At 37.2% G+C, this 14,712-nt stretch overlaps 1 pseudogene; it reads left to right on the forward strand.

The window, feature by feature from the left end:
• Positions 1 to 3,847: 3,847 nt before the first annotated feature.
• Positions 3,848 to 5,363, forward strand: LOC140241803 (uncharacterized; annotated as a pseudogene).
• Positions 5,364 to 14,712: the final 9,349 nt, after the last annotated feature.

Raw genomic sequence — 14,712 nt, forward strand, 5'->3', positions numbered from 1 at the left:
TCAAAGGGGCGCAGTTCTTTGACACCTATTGTTACTCTCGCTTATTCACTCTGATCCCAGAGCTGTAACCCTATTGGTCGGTGGCTCACATTTTTAAATCATTATTAACCAATGTATTATCTCCGGTGACGTGATGTTTAAAGGGATAGTTTAGTATTGGTGGAGATGAGAATTTGGCTTTGAACTTTTTTCGAGATACCAGGGCCCCATTTCATAATATGTTAGGATGGCAACTCTTGCTGGAATGACAACTTCCAATAGCAACAGCCAATCAGGAAGCTGGATTCTTGTTGTTACTATGACAATTGTCATTCCAGCAAGAGTTGCTATCATATCAACCTTTCATGAAATGGGGCCCAGGAAACCACTTATGAAGTAGTACAGAGGATACCATTGTGGGAGGAATTCAAAGTTTATTTGATAAAAATCGGTTTTGATATGGCTGAGGCACCCAAAAACAAAGCAAAACAGAGCAATCGTAATAAAAGCTGGGTCCCACCTTTTGTTAGGATTGCTTTTTTTTTTTGTTTTTTGGATATCTCAGCCATTTCAAAACCAATTTTCATCAAATAAACGCTGAATTCCTCGTAAAATTACATGATCTTTCGTATTTCATAAAAGTTTTCTCGTTATCTCACCACAAAATGTTAGAAATCTGAAGTTAGGTCTCAACCGAAACTGTACAATCCTTTTAAAGCTCGTATAAGATATAATAATGTAACTACAATGGATCATGGTCTATTACGAATTCACGCTGGGCTGAAAATCTGTTCCTCACAGCCCCTGGTCCTCTTCTCCTTTTTTTTTTTTTTTAAAGTGGATATCGACTCAAGCAGTTAGTATTCTTCTTGTATAACGATTCTTTCACTTGTCTTTACATCGGTTTGATTCTTTACTGTTCAGATACAGAAGACGATGAATAGTTAACATGAGACGTAACTGTCGCATAAATCAATTTCTTTGGATGGAGCATATTCCATTATACACCACAAGATGGCAAAACATCTGTATAGTTTGAATATGTCCATGCAAAGATACCCAAAAGGGTTTATAGAATTTTGAAAGTTTTTTGTCATTGTCACACACTTGGACTGCGAGATGCATAACTCACAATAATTCAGAACGCTGTATAACAAAAGAGGTTAAAATCCCTTTCAGGAAATGTAACTGAGTTCTTCTACAAAAAAAAAAAAAAAACCCTCAAAACAAAACAAACTGCCATTTTGGTTAGAGGCATACCGAAAGATGTCAATAGAAATAAGATCACTCCTTCATTGTTACAAGACTCTAGAATATAAACAAAAAAACACTCGGACCAGGTAAACAAAGGAAAGATAGATTGTTGCTATGTAATAGCAACAGGGTTTTCATTGAATTGGAAATGAAGATATAAAGCTTAGTCCACGTCATTTTCTTGAAGAAAAAAACTGTATTTTGCGTAGTGAGTAAATTGAAAGGTTCTTTTGGTGGTTTTTATAAACGGTGTATACGGAGCGAGTCATCTATAATTCACTGCGTAAGCTGTAAGTTGCATTGCTTTGTTTATTACAATTGATATTGATGTTGATATTGATATTGATAAGAAATATTATTATTACTACTATCATCATCTACATCATCATCATTATCATTATTATCATTATCACCATCATAATCATTGTTACTATGTTACTATACTACTACTTCTACTACTGCTATAGTATAACTACTGCTATACTGCTAGTGCTAGTGGTAGTAGTAGTAGTAGTAGTAGTAGTAGTAGTAGTAGTAGTAGTAGTAGTAGTAGTAGTAGTAGTAATAGTAGCAACAGAAGTATCATTGTCATGTTTTCACTTTATTTTGCAAGTAGGCAAAGAGTAAAATCATCACTCAGTTTGACTCCATTATTCATATCGGTAATTTGAATTATTAACCAGGGACAAGAAATCACTCCAATAACGATTTAGTAAATCTCTCACTTTTAAAAAGGCACGCCCATTTCCCAGCTTAAAAAAGATTTACAACGACAAACAAACAAACAAACAAACAATAATGCATAGGTCAAATAGGTGCTGAGAATGATCAGACCTCTGTCCATGCATTCCCAGGGAGTAAATGATGAGAATGATTATAAGTAAGTCATTGACTGTTGTGGTTTTTGTTGTACCTTGGCACCTCCTGCCTTGTTACGTCACAGACAGTAAGGAAATATAACGGTCCAACACATGTTTGTTATGTTAGTCAGCACTTGGGTCTGGTCGGGCTACACTTGGGAAGACCATCTCTGCTGGCAGGTACCAGGTACCAGTCTGTTTTATCTAACGATGCACGATGATTAAAGGGATGGTATAGTATTGGTTGAGGTGAGGATTGGGCTTTTAACTTTTTGCGAGATACCAAGAAAATACTTATGAAATAGTACAGAGCATACCATTCTAAGAGGAATTCAAAGTTTATTTGATGAATGGCTGAGACATAAAAAAAAACAAAGTAAAACAAAGCCCTCGTAATAAGAGGTGGGTCCCGACTGTTATTCAGATCGCTCTGTTTTGGGTATCTCGGCCATTTAAGAACCAATTTTCATCAAATAAACTTTGAATTCCTCTTGGAATTACAGGATCTTTCATATTTGATAAGACGTTTCTCATTATTTCACACGCACACACACAAAAAAAAAAAATGTTAGAAACCTGAAGTTAGGTGTCAACCAAAAATGTTGTATACGATCCCTCTAAAGTGTCGAAGAGTAGGATCATACAAAGGAAATGAAGAGAAAAGGAAAAATGAAATAGAGAAAAAACAATAGATAGCAGTCAGACGTAAAACAAAGAACCTAACAAACAAGCAAGCAAACAAAGCAGAGATTCATCAATCGTTGAATGACATTTTTTAATGATCCTCTTCCACGTCCCCACACATACAACTGCACTCAAAGGTGAACATAAAATTTTATATTATCTTCTTCTTTACGTATAACATTATATTTCATGATGTTTGTGTGGTCGACAGAAAAGGAAACGATAAAAGTAATCTGGCAAAACAGATTTACAAAGATGACTACTACTATATAATAAAAAAAAAAAACAAACAGACACAACAAAGATTTGAGAAATTGAAATGTAACATTGGTACAAGTTGTGACTATTTGAAGAGAAGAATGCTCATTTTTTATTATCATCCCATCATCCTTAAACAGGTGTAAAATTGAAATTTGCATAACTGATATCAGAGTGGAATACACTCAAGACTATTGGTTTTGTGCTCCTATGGCTTTCAAACCGTTGAGCATGATGGATGCCTGCATCCGCTTTTTGGCCCGAATTCACGATTATGACGATGGTGGTACAATCTTGTCGATGGACAAAGTTGATGGGGCGCCAAGTGTCGCACGGAATATTTCGCTACGAAATCAGTCATTTCGTCGACAAAATGACCATTTCGTTACAAAATAATCATTTCGTCGACGAAATGACTGATTTCGTAACGAAATGTTTCATGCGACACTTGGCGCTCCATGGTCTTTGTCCATGGTTTTAAACAATGGACAAGTTATTGTACCACCGTTGAGTCGTGAATTCAGGCCATTTTATTTTGTTTTGTTACGTCTAGTCCTGTTCTTCACCCCGGATTCGCATGTCTCAGTCGCTGCCTCACACGGTCGGATATGGTGTGGAATAAAAACAGGACGACAACTCATTAGGAGTAAGACCGGGGGATTTGGTATACTGTCAGGCACCGACTGGGACGATTTTTAGCGAAAAGAGTTTAAAAGTTGATCAAATTGTCTGCATTCCTCAGATTTCTAGGGTTCGTGCTTCCACGACAGAAAACTCCAAAGCAACGACCAAAAAAGACGGATTTCATCACCATGGGTTGGAAATCAACTTTGCTCGTCCTCTTTCTCGCTGCACTTACTGCCTTAGGTAAGAATAGTGTCTTCATTTCACATCGAGTCCTATTTTTTCATAATAATGTCTTCTCTATTGTCTATTCAAACATTAAGATTAGGAAGCTTAGATGATATTTCAATATCTGAGGAGGATGGGAGAAAGATTACGCGACACTGGAATTCAAAATTGATAATAAGAATGGTGTATGTTTGATTCTCAGCTCGATAGAAAAACAAAGACATTATTTCAATGTTAAGTATGATGTAAATTTATATGGCAACGGAGTTTACCACCATACCTCTCACTTCTCTCTCTTCACGCTGGATATTGATGTTGATTTTAAAAAGTTGTGTCTATGTTTCTACATAACAGGTGCAACACTTCTTTTTCAGCACTTTTTCTTCAGCGATATTTGTCCTAATACCATCAGTGATACTCGGGCAATGATAATATCAATATCATAACAATAACAGGCATGGATTTCTTCATGGTAAACACCTGTCTTTCAATGCTTCTTTCACAGTGTGCGCACAGAACGGTCGTCGGGGTCAAGACAATAAACGAGGGCAGGGTCGACTCTCTGATCGTCCTGGGGATCGCCGAGGACCCGGCGACCGCCAGACTGTGGCTAATCTAGAGCAGCGTGGAGGCGGACGACGAGATGGTGGTCGTAGGAATGAGGGACGTTCTCGACCAGGAGAACAGTTCTCAGACGACCAAGGGAGACAAGGAGTAGAGGAAGGTGAAGAAGATGAGTTTTGAGGACAAGGGGACTTCAGACGGAGAGGTGGTAAACCGTTCTTTGGACAGGGAGGAAGACGAGAAGGAGGTCGACAAGGAGGACCGGAAGGGGATATGTCACGGATGCCATTTGGTGGTGGTAGGAGATCTGATAGAGCCAATGAAACTGACGGTGACGAAAGATTTCCTGGTCGTCACCACGGAAGGCATCACTCGCGCCACCATCAGCATCACCATCATCAACATCACAATGGAAGACGTAATGAGAGTGAGGAATCTGAAGAAGGAGATAACAACGGTACTAGTGTCTTCCCTTTCAGGTTCCGTCCCCATGGAAATCACCATGCAATGTGTAATGAGAGCGAAGACTATGATGGGGAAGTAGACAACAATGACACTCTCATCGAGAATGCACCATTTCGTAGACCATCTCGTCGTCGCCATCATCCCTGCAAACGTAGTCGTACCGAAGAGGAAAACGGCATCTCAGATCGAGGTGACCGACGTGATCAATCTGGATGGGATGGCGGGCGACGTGGCGAAGGAGGAAATGGTCATCCCTTCCAACGTCCAGGCAAGGGTGGTCGCCATGGTAACCGCGGTGGTCGTCCATTTGGCCGTCAAGGTGGCAGGAAACCCGAAGGGGATGAGGACATGCCCACCACCATCGAGCCAACAACACAGACCAGAGAGCGAGAAATTGATGAAATCGGAACTGATCTACCCGAAATCAACGCAGGGTTCATGCCATGATAAAACTGTATAGTTTTTCTTGTTCTTGCTTGTATTTTTCCTTATTGTAATCCTTCCCACCGTTTTCCATCAAAAGCTTGTCCAAGAAAACATGCTTGTTTGGTTCTCGCATTAATTCAACATTTCTTTCCCACCGTGGTTAGCGGCTTGAAAAGTCACGTACACTCACAAACAAAAAGCAAAGACAGAAATAAAACGACGTTTCCTTTCACACCTTGAGTACAGAGATTTCCAATTTAGTATATCGGTGGCTGATGAATACATTTGTTTGTAAAATGTATAATAAATGTCATCATGTATGAATAATCACTTAGAGTGTAAATGCGAATCATTTTCTAAGACGTGTTAACATATATATCCCTGACATTGAGAGAGGAATAGAAGGAGAGACAAGATGGTGATGGAAATACAAAAGTGTGATGGACAACTTGCATACAATCTTGTGTTTGGGAGTGACAGATGGACCGACTCCAGGACATGTTACGGTCAAATTATCAAGAGTTAGAGATGCGAAAAGTGGAGGGAGGCTTTGGACAGTAGATATAGATAGAAAAATCTAAACTGACGAAGACTAAGCGTGTTTGTGTGTGTGTGTGCGTGCATGTTTGGTTTTTAAGTCTCGATGATGCATGTACTTTTGTAAGGAAGCTTGAGTTTACTAAGACTGGGTTATTTCCAAAATTATTTTCAAATATTGTACGTTGGGATGAAGACATGGCTAAAATGTACCTGTTTCAAATGACAAATGACAAGGGATATCTTAACATGTACGCACACAAGATAATACACCCAAACATATACCATATACATATACATTTCGGGTTTTTTTTTTTGTTTTGTTTTGTTTGTTTGTTTGTTTGTTGTTTTTTTTGGGGGGGAGGGGGTAGTCTTTACTCGAATTCCGTATGATCATATGAAATTCGTATTCGTAGCACAAAGAAACAAATACATTGTATGCACAAACAAGGAAGAAATGATAGCAGCTATAGTTTTCATTTACTAATGCTGCATGATCACATCAATTTCTATATGCAAGGAAAAAAAAATATGTAAAGACTTGGAACAGGGAGGTGGGAACATCTCCCTGCTTGGAACCAGTCGCATGTATGCAGAAATCTCTTACAATTAATGCTTCACCATGAATAATTTGACTACACAGAATGCATACATGCAAAGAACTCATTGCAAAAAGGGATGCAATTTAGTAACGCTCTACAACTCTAACACACGAACACACACGTGTTTATAAACATATTATTTGACTCATTAAAAAAAGAGAGCTTTTAATGTGTTTAATTGGTGGGGTTTTTTTTCGGGCCACCAAATTTTTCTCGCGGGCCACCAAAAATTTGAAATTGACGATTTTGGTGGCCCCATCGGGCCACCAAACAAAAAAGTTAGTATGGAGCCCTGATGTATAATGTGTGTGTGTGTGTGTGTGTGTGTGTGTGCAATGTTTGGTACATAGGTGTAGGCTGATCTGTTAAATCTACTATATGCGCCAGTCAAGGTTTGAATAGGACGATTCACGCATAAAATGTATATGGCATACCAGCCAATGATCATTCCATCATTTATGTGCAAACTGCGTGTATGTTAAGTGTATGTATAGGCCCTGAATAGGACGATAATATGAATTATATATATAATAACATTGTGAATCAAACGATCAGTCAATCAAAGATAATGTATGCCCACCTTCACATACTGTATGGGGGCTAGTGTTGCAGGGATAGAAATGATAATGACAATAGCAATAATGGTGACAACACAGACATTTAGACTTTGACCCAAGTACCAGATATTAGTTCATCAATTAATACAATTATACACAGGTAGTTCATCCTCAAAAGAAATGCAAAGTTTTGTCGTTTAATATGCAATAAGTAGCAAAATAATTATACAATAATCAAACAATAACAACACAAAAGAATTAAAGGGATGGTACAGTATTGGATGAGGTGAGAATTCATTTCTTTTTTACTTTTTGCGATACTTAGAAATCAGTTTATGAAATGTTAAAAAACATGTATACCATTCTAAGAGAAATTAGATGTTTATTTGACGAAAATCAGTTTCGAAATGGCTCAAAAATAAGAAAAAAGACACAAATTAAAACAAATTGATCCCAATAAAAGGTGGATCACACCTTTGATTAGGATCGCTTTGTTTTGTATAACTCAGCCGTTTCAAAACCAATTTTCATTAAATAAACTTTAAATTCCTCTTATGCTCTTTCATAATTATTTCATTTGACGTTTGTCATTATCTCAAGAAATCATCATCGAAAAACGTTGGACGCCTCAGACCCCATCTCAACCGAAACTGTACCCCCCCCCCCCTTTAATGCACATGAGCCTCTATTCCTGTCGACTGTCTCCATGTATAAATGTCAGTGGTTGCTACAACAAGCCACTGTTCCTCAACTGCTTGCTCCATTCCGCGCAACCTCTTCCTTTGATACTCCTATCACTCTCATCTGCTTTCACCACATCTATTCTGCAAACTTTCGTTTTCCTTAATTGTAATTAATCCTACCTGCTGAGTTCTACTATAAACATTCTTATCAAATGACTTCCTCATACAATTTCAGTCTCGATTATCTTACCTGATGATGATAATCATAATGATAACAACGATGACAATAACAGTGTTTGAAGTTAATAAAATTTAATTTGATTTAATTGAATAATCGGATTGGTGCTGCTGCAATAACTACTAAAACTAATGGTTATAATGATTACAGATGATGATAGTGATAATATTAATAATAGCAACAACAACAACAACAACAACAACAACAACAACAACAACTAACAACAACAACAATGATAATAATGATGATAATAATAACAACACCAACAACAACAGCAACAACAACAAGACCTAAACATTTTTAGTAGTAATCAGAGTTAGATAAAAGGTTTGTCAATCCCAAAAATCAATAAAAGATGACGAGGGGTCAGGGCTCGACATTAGCGGTAACTATGGGAGGCTGGGTGGCCCGGGTCCACTAAAACTTGATGTCGGGCCACCAGAATTAACAAATGGCTATCTTTTGGTGGCCCGATCGGACAACTATATAAGTTTAAAAAGATCATCACGTTTGTTTTTGTTTGTGACCACCACATGCATTTTCAGGCCACCAAAATTTCAGATTTAATGATTTAGTTGTCCGAACGGGCAACCAGAGAATATATGTATATATATATATATCATACCGCAAAAAGGAGGATGTTTGATACAAAACACCGTTCCGGTGTTAAATTTCCGGTGCTCATGTGTTACATTAACACACACGGGTGTCACTTCAAACTAAATCTATAAAAACCCTATCATATCCCTAATCCTAATCATAAGTCCTTGGAGAAAATAAAACAATAAGAGCAATTGTCGCAGGAGCAAATGTCGTGTCTCCCAAATCAACGCCATGTAGTGTCATTGTTGAATTAACACCAGCGCAATGTCAAAATATCACCAGCTATACAGTGTCAAATTAACACCACGAAGTGTCAGGTGAATACTTTTTAACACCAACACAGCATAATTTCCACACCCGTCGGTGTGGTCTTGTAAATTGACACTGGTTTGTGTTAGATTTTCTTGCAGATCTTCTTGCAGTATATATATATATATATGTATTATTATCTTTTAATTTTTTTTTTTACTTGTTCAAGTTCACGGTTTGGGGTCAGGGTTACCGTCACCTCTCCAGGGCTGTGCTGCTGTCGATGAGGATCTTTGGCACATACATAGAATATCGCAAGGCATGACAGTTAACAATACACATAATGATTATGTAGATTATGTAGAGAGGATTATTGGGAGTAAAGCATCTTTTCGAAGAATGTTTGCCTGGTTATCATGGATATAAACCCGGAAATTGACTGTCTCCGCGTTAAAAAGGCCCTAAAACTGACATTGTCGCTGGGAGGGATTTATGGGCGATGATGTTCAACATTTCGGAAGAAGAAAAGCAAACAAGAAGAAGAAGAGAGACACGCAAGGAAAAAGAAAGAAACTAGATGGATAGATGATGGAGGGGGATTTGTAATATGAATTCGATGCAGAGATAGTTGAAAGAGAATTTCCATATTTTGTTGATTCTGCCATTGTGGAATCAAAACTCAAATTCGCACATGTATCTCTTTGGATAGTCACATTCTCCATCATGCAGCCCATATCCATTGAAGTATACACAGTCTTGATTAGATCCAGGGGGTGCATAAGGCTGCCCTGCCACCCACATAGTGCTTGAGAGGGGTAAGGTGTCACCGGTTCCCTCCCAAGTGTAGACTCCTTCACGAGATCTGTCATTCAGGCCTATCCACATCCCTACGTAATTCCTAATTCCGTAGTGGGAAGTGAGGACGTCCTCTCGAACGCTAGTAAGTTCTCTTGGCGTTTCCATGGCGACCAGATACCCTCCCAGTTCAACGCATTCATCCCGCGCAACCTCCCATAGCTGGGGTTCCTGGCGGTAGAGATAGCATGAGTTTGGAGACGACGCATCGCCAGGGCAAACGAGATCTAGATTACACACGGGATAAAAATTGTTAAAACACATGCACATGGAAATGCCTCTAAAGACATGAAAAAACGATGAATACTGACACATATGGAAATACATACCAAAACAGTAAAAAATCGATTATTTGCTGCGGAAATAACAATTATGGTCTCATTACAGGACTTATTTTTCTTTAGTATCCTACTAAACAAGTATTTGCTAGTCAGCACAACTGCCGCGAAAGTGTAGTCATGCCAGTCATTATTTTTGAAGGCTTGTTGAATTTTTAACATGGACATCGTGCTTAATTTAATGAGGAGTTGAATTAAAAAAAAAAAAAGTAAATACCACTATCTCTCTCTTTTTTTTTAAAAGTAAGATCATCGTCAACGTAATATACATGTATATGATATGTATCATCTGGACAAAATACACATACATACACCCCAAATTGATATGCAATGATTCTACCAACCTCATAATTACATGAAGTTTTATATACTCTACCAAGAACATTATTAATGTTAACATACCCACTTCACATTGCTTTCCGCCAAAGGACATTGGGCACCTGCAGATGTATTTCTCCAGAGTTTCCGAGCAGGCCCCTCCATTCAAACAGGGATTCGGCTCACAATCTGTTCGTTTGATAATTAATCATTTCGACAAATTGTCACAGATTCACTATGGGATGGTTCTCTTGCATTGTCGCATTTGTATATCTAATTCACTTCTCTGTCCATGGTGCAATGCAATAAGCTAGTTCGGAGATAACTCATGTGCACACGGGTACAAAAATGACCTTTCTCAGTTGGTTAGGTACTTCACTCGATTCCAAGCGACATGATACATCAACTTGCCCATACAGTGATTTATGGAAAAAATGAAAATGACGGTGTAAATAAAAAAAAAAGATGAGGGTTGAAGAAAATGATGCTTATTAAGATTCCCCCATACATATGGGGAAAAATTCGCCAAAAGGGTAATGTCAGAATGGAATTCTGAGAATAAAAACATGCGTCGCTGTTATGAAGCATTTCCACGCATTTCACCATATTCATGCCTTAACGAACTTTGACGGATTTTTTTTTTTCCCCAAGGGATAGTAAAATCGTTAGAAATCCCAACTCATACATCGTTTTCGTTTCTCATTTTCAATCGCTTTTTGACCCTTTTAGTGTATTTCATCGACAGTCCAATCTACATCTTGTGGAGCGTCGGGGATTTTTAACGATCTCAGTGGAAACGATGTCATGCGTGAACGCTTTCAACGAAGTTAACGAAGGCGCCGGACGCTTTTAACGAATTTAATGGAAATGCATCGCGCGGTACACTCTCCCAACGAAATTCCACTGGCGTGTTTTTGAATAACGGAATACCGTGAATTAGGTCGGACGTTTTCGTTCGGGTGTACTGTACATTACATGATTGTAATGGTAAACAATGTAAATGTATTATTATACGGCCCCTCCATCACTCGCCAAGCGCTGCTCGCGATGACGGTCAAGGCCCCGTATACTTATTTCTCCCTTGTTTACGTACGATTACAGTTTATGGTTGTTGCTATTTTCATATTGTTATTAATGACAGCGTTGTTACGAATTCGATGATGATATATATTTTGATTTGTTTGTTTCTCTTTTTTGTTTGTATACTTTGTAAAACTTTTGTGTTAATTTATCACTGTACTTGGAGGAAAAAAAGACTACAGATCAAACCAAATCGAGCGAAAAGTACATTAGGCTAATGTACTTTTCGTTCGGTTGATGACCTGTATTTCCTTTTTTTCCCCTCCAAGTACAGTGATAAATCAACACAAAAATTATAGCGCTTTTATACACTCTTGATTGATTGTGCAACCCAAGCAATCTACTACGGCCTTTCCGGCATGGATTTACCATAGCAACCGTCCTATTAGGCGTTCTCGTTACCTTTCGGACATAAATCTAGACTATTATAAGAAGCAAATGTGAAAATTTGGTTTCGCTGTGCACTGTCTTGATCATTTCTGTTATTTATTCGTACAGAAACGTGTTGTTTCCATGATGGGCAAGAATGGATACGAGCCAATGAGATTTTAACTTGATACTGAAATACTATACTTCCATCATAAATTTCACACATTTTTTTTCATCAAACATAATTTATATGCTTCTTATTCAAATTCATGAAATTCTTCCGTCGAGGTGTTTTTATTGCAACTGATTGACAAATTGCCCTACATCGACGTAAATAAGCACTGAATTGATCAGAGTTTTTTTAGTAGTAGCCATGATAAAAAATTCAGTGCTTATCTACGTCAATATAGGGCAATTTGACAATCAATTGCAATATATGCTGCTTTCTGGTAATTCTAGCGTGAACTTTATTCAACAGCCACATTCGAGTAGTATGGCCTTGAATGACTGTGGGATTTTAGTGCTCTTTTCCCGATTTTTTTTTTAATGAAAGAAAGAATGTTTTCCAACCAACAAACAAAATAATTCATTACAATGGCATAGGCCTACAAGACAACGTTTTAGATTCGGCACCAACCACATTACTGTTCAGCACCCTCAAAATAGAGGTTAAAACTCAAATTATGAGATCAAAAAAGAAGAAAAACATGCATGTGAGTATTCTTTATTCGTATAGTGTGAATGCAGAAGACAAAATATAAGTTACCAGGATGGGCACAGTATAAGTTGGTCTTTCCTCTTGCTGCTTCGGGAATTATGACGTCATATTGAGGATGATCACGTGAGAAGTACTTAGGTGTGGACCGCACAAAACCCCCCCGTTTTCTCGGAGAAAATATCTGGACAATGGTGTTCAGCTCCTAATAGTACATCTCGACATGAATCTTCTCTGGTTTCTGCGCGGCAATCTATATTATAAATTGGACATGAATTTTGCAGCCACATGTTAAGAGGTTTAACATCACTGAGTATTGGAGATAACAACACTTTTCTATGTGTATTATTAGAATAATGTATTTTAATGGTAAACAGAGTCTTGCAGTCTTTAGCACACAGATGTAACTTGATAACTACAGCATATAGTACAGAAACAAAACTCAAAAACAGCAAAAACACATTAGAGATGTGAAAATTTTGATTGATATATTACAAATATATATATATGTATGTATATATTATATATCATATATATATATATTATATATCATACATATTATATATATATATATATATATATATATATATATATATATATACATATATACATATACAAATCACACAAGTATGCCTGCAGAATTAATGAACTGATATTGAGGCTTGGTAAACAAAAATTTGATAAAATAAACTTGATTGTAATAAACAAACAAACAATAAAATTCCACAAAAAACAACAACATTCCGTTGAATATGAAGTCCTGGTATACTGTGGAGTTCAATTAATAGTGGATACAACAGATAATCACATTATATTAAGAAATATTGATGTTTGTATGACTAATGAAATACACACACAGCATATCACACACACACACACACACACACACACAAACACACACACAAACCTAGTAGCCGTATATAAATTGCATTTATCTCACTTTTGTTAACAGACTTATGATAAAGGTAAAAACAAAAACAAAAACCCACCTCTTTGAAATGCGAGGACGCATATCACCATTTCGATAGGAATTAGTCGTTTAATAACTGGCATCTCGGAAATTGTAGTATACTCCGGGAATCTGGGTATTACAAGGGAGGGAGGAATACTAACATCACACCACACTCCTCTTACGGACGAAAGAGGGAAAATTAGACCAGTTTGTGACATTACAGGTAATTAGCAATCAAGAAAATTATACTTTCAGTAAGCGGAACGCCAGGAGCCGACGACGTGGTTTATTAAATAAATATTATCATATGAGATATAATTATGTAGAAATTGTTTGTTTATGTGTGTGTGTGTGTGTGTGATAGGTGAGATTGACAATGATTATATCGATCGGCATTAACCATCGATTTATCGATTATTCGTGAGATCTTAATGCCTTCTCCAACCGTCTCCTACGGTTTATTGATGTCTTGTACTGTATTGATTTATTGTGTCTCGTATGAAGGTTGTTTGTTTTTTCTGTAGAAAAGATAAATGTAATGATAGCTGCAATGTGCCTTTGTATTTAGGCATATTCACTGGATTTTTTTGGACGTACCTTTCAGTCATCATTGTGCATTCAGGTCACTTTCAGAGAAGCCCCGAGTATTTATTCTAACAAGAGATATAAATACTTGTGATATACATCAACAAAGTAGTTTGGAATGTATATCTTAGAATGTATAACTGTATCTGTATATTTACATCTCACAATCTCACACGAGATACACATAGCCTACTTAACCCGTTCATAATTTGAGTGGTGAAATGAAACCACTTCAAATCAAAGAGTGCATAAATTTGTCATTAACATCCGTCATTTAGGAAATGAAAACCATGCAATAATATTGTGGATTTATCTATTCTACTCAGATTTTCAGCAGTTGGCTTGAAATTTGGCACATTGTGAGTTGACCCAATATAATCTGTATGTGTTCCTGCTTCATCATTCATAGACATCAATCTATGCATTACCATGGTAACAAGGAACAACTTTGTTCAAAGAAAACCATGAATCATATTGTAGCTTCAACTAACTCATGCAATCTTGGAGTGTTTGAAATGGCTTGATATTAATCACATTGTGTCAAGTTCACTATACTATGAACTATTATGCAGATTCGCAAGATACGTCTTCCACCTATCAACAATGTGATGTCATGGTAACCTTTAAAAAAAAACACTATACAAACTTTGCAAATTAACCAGGTTCCTTATTTTTTTTTAAGTTTGTTT

This window comes from Diadema setosum, chromosome 18 (assembly GCF_964275005.1).
Source record: "Diadema setosum chromosome 18, eeDiaSeto1, whole genome shotgun sequence".
Taxonomy (NCBI): Eukaryota; Metazoa; Echinodermata; class Echinoidea; order Diadematoida; family Diadematidae; genus Diadema; species Diadema setosum.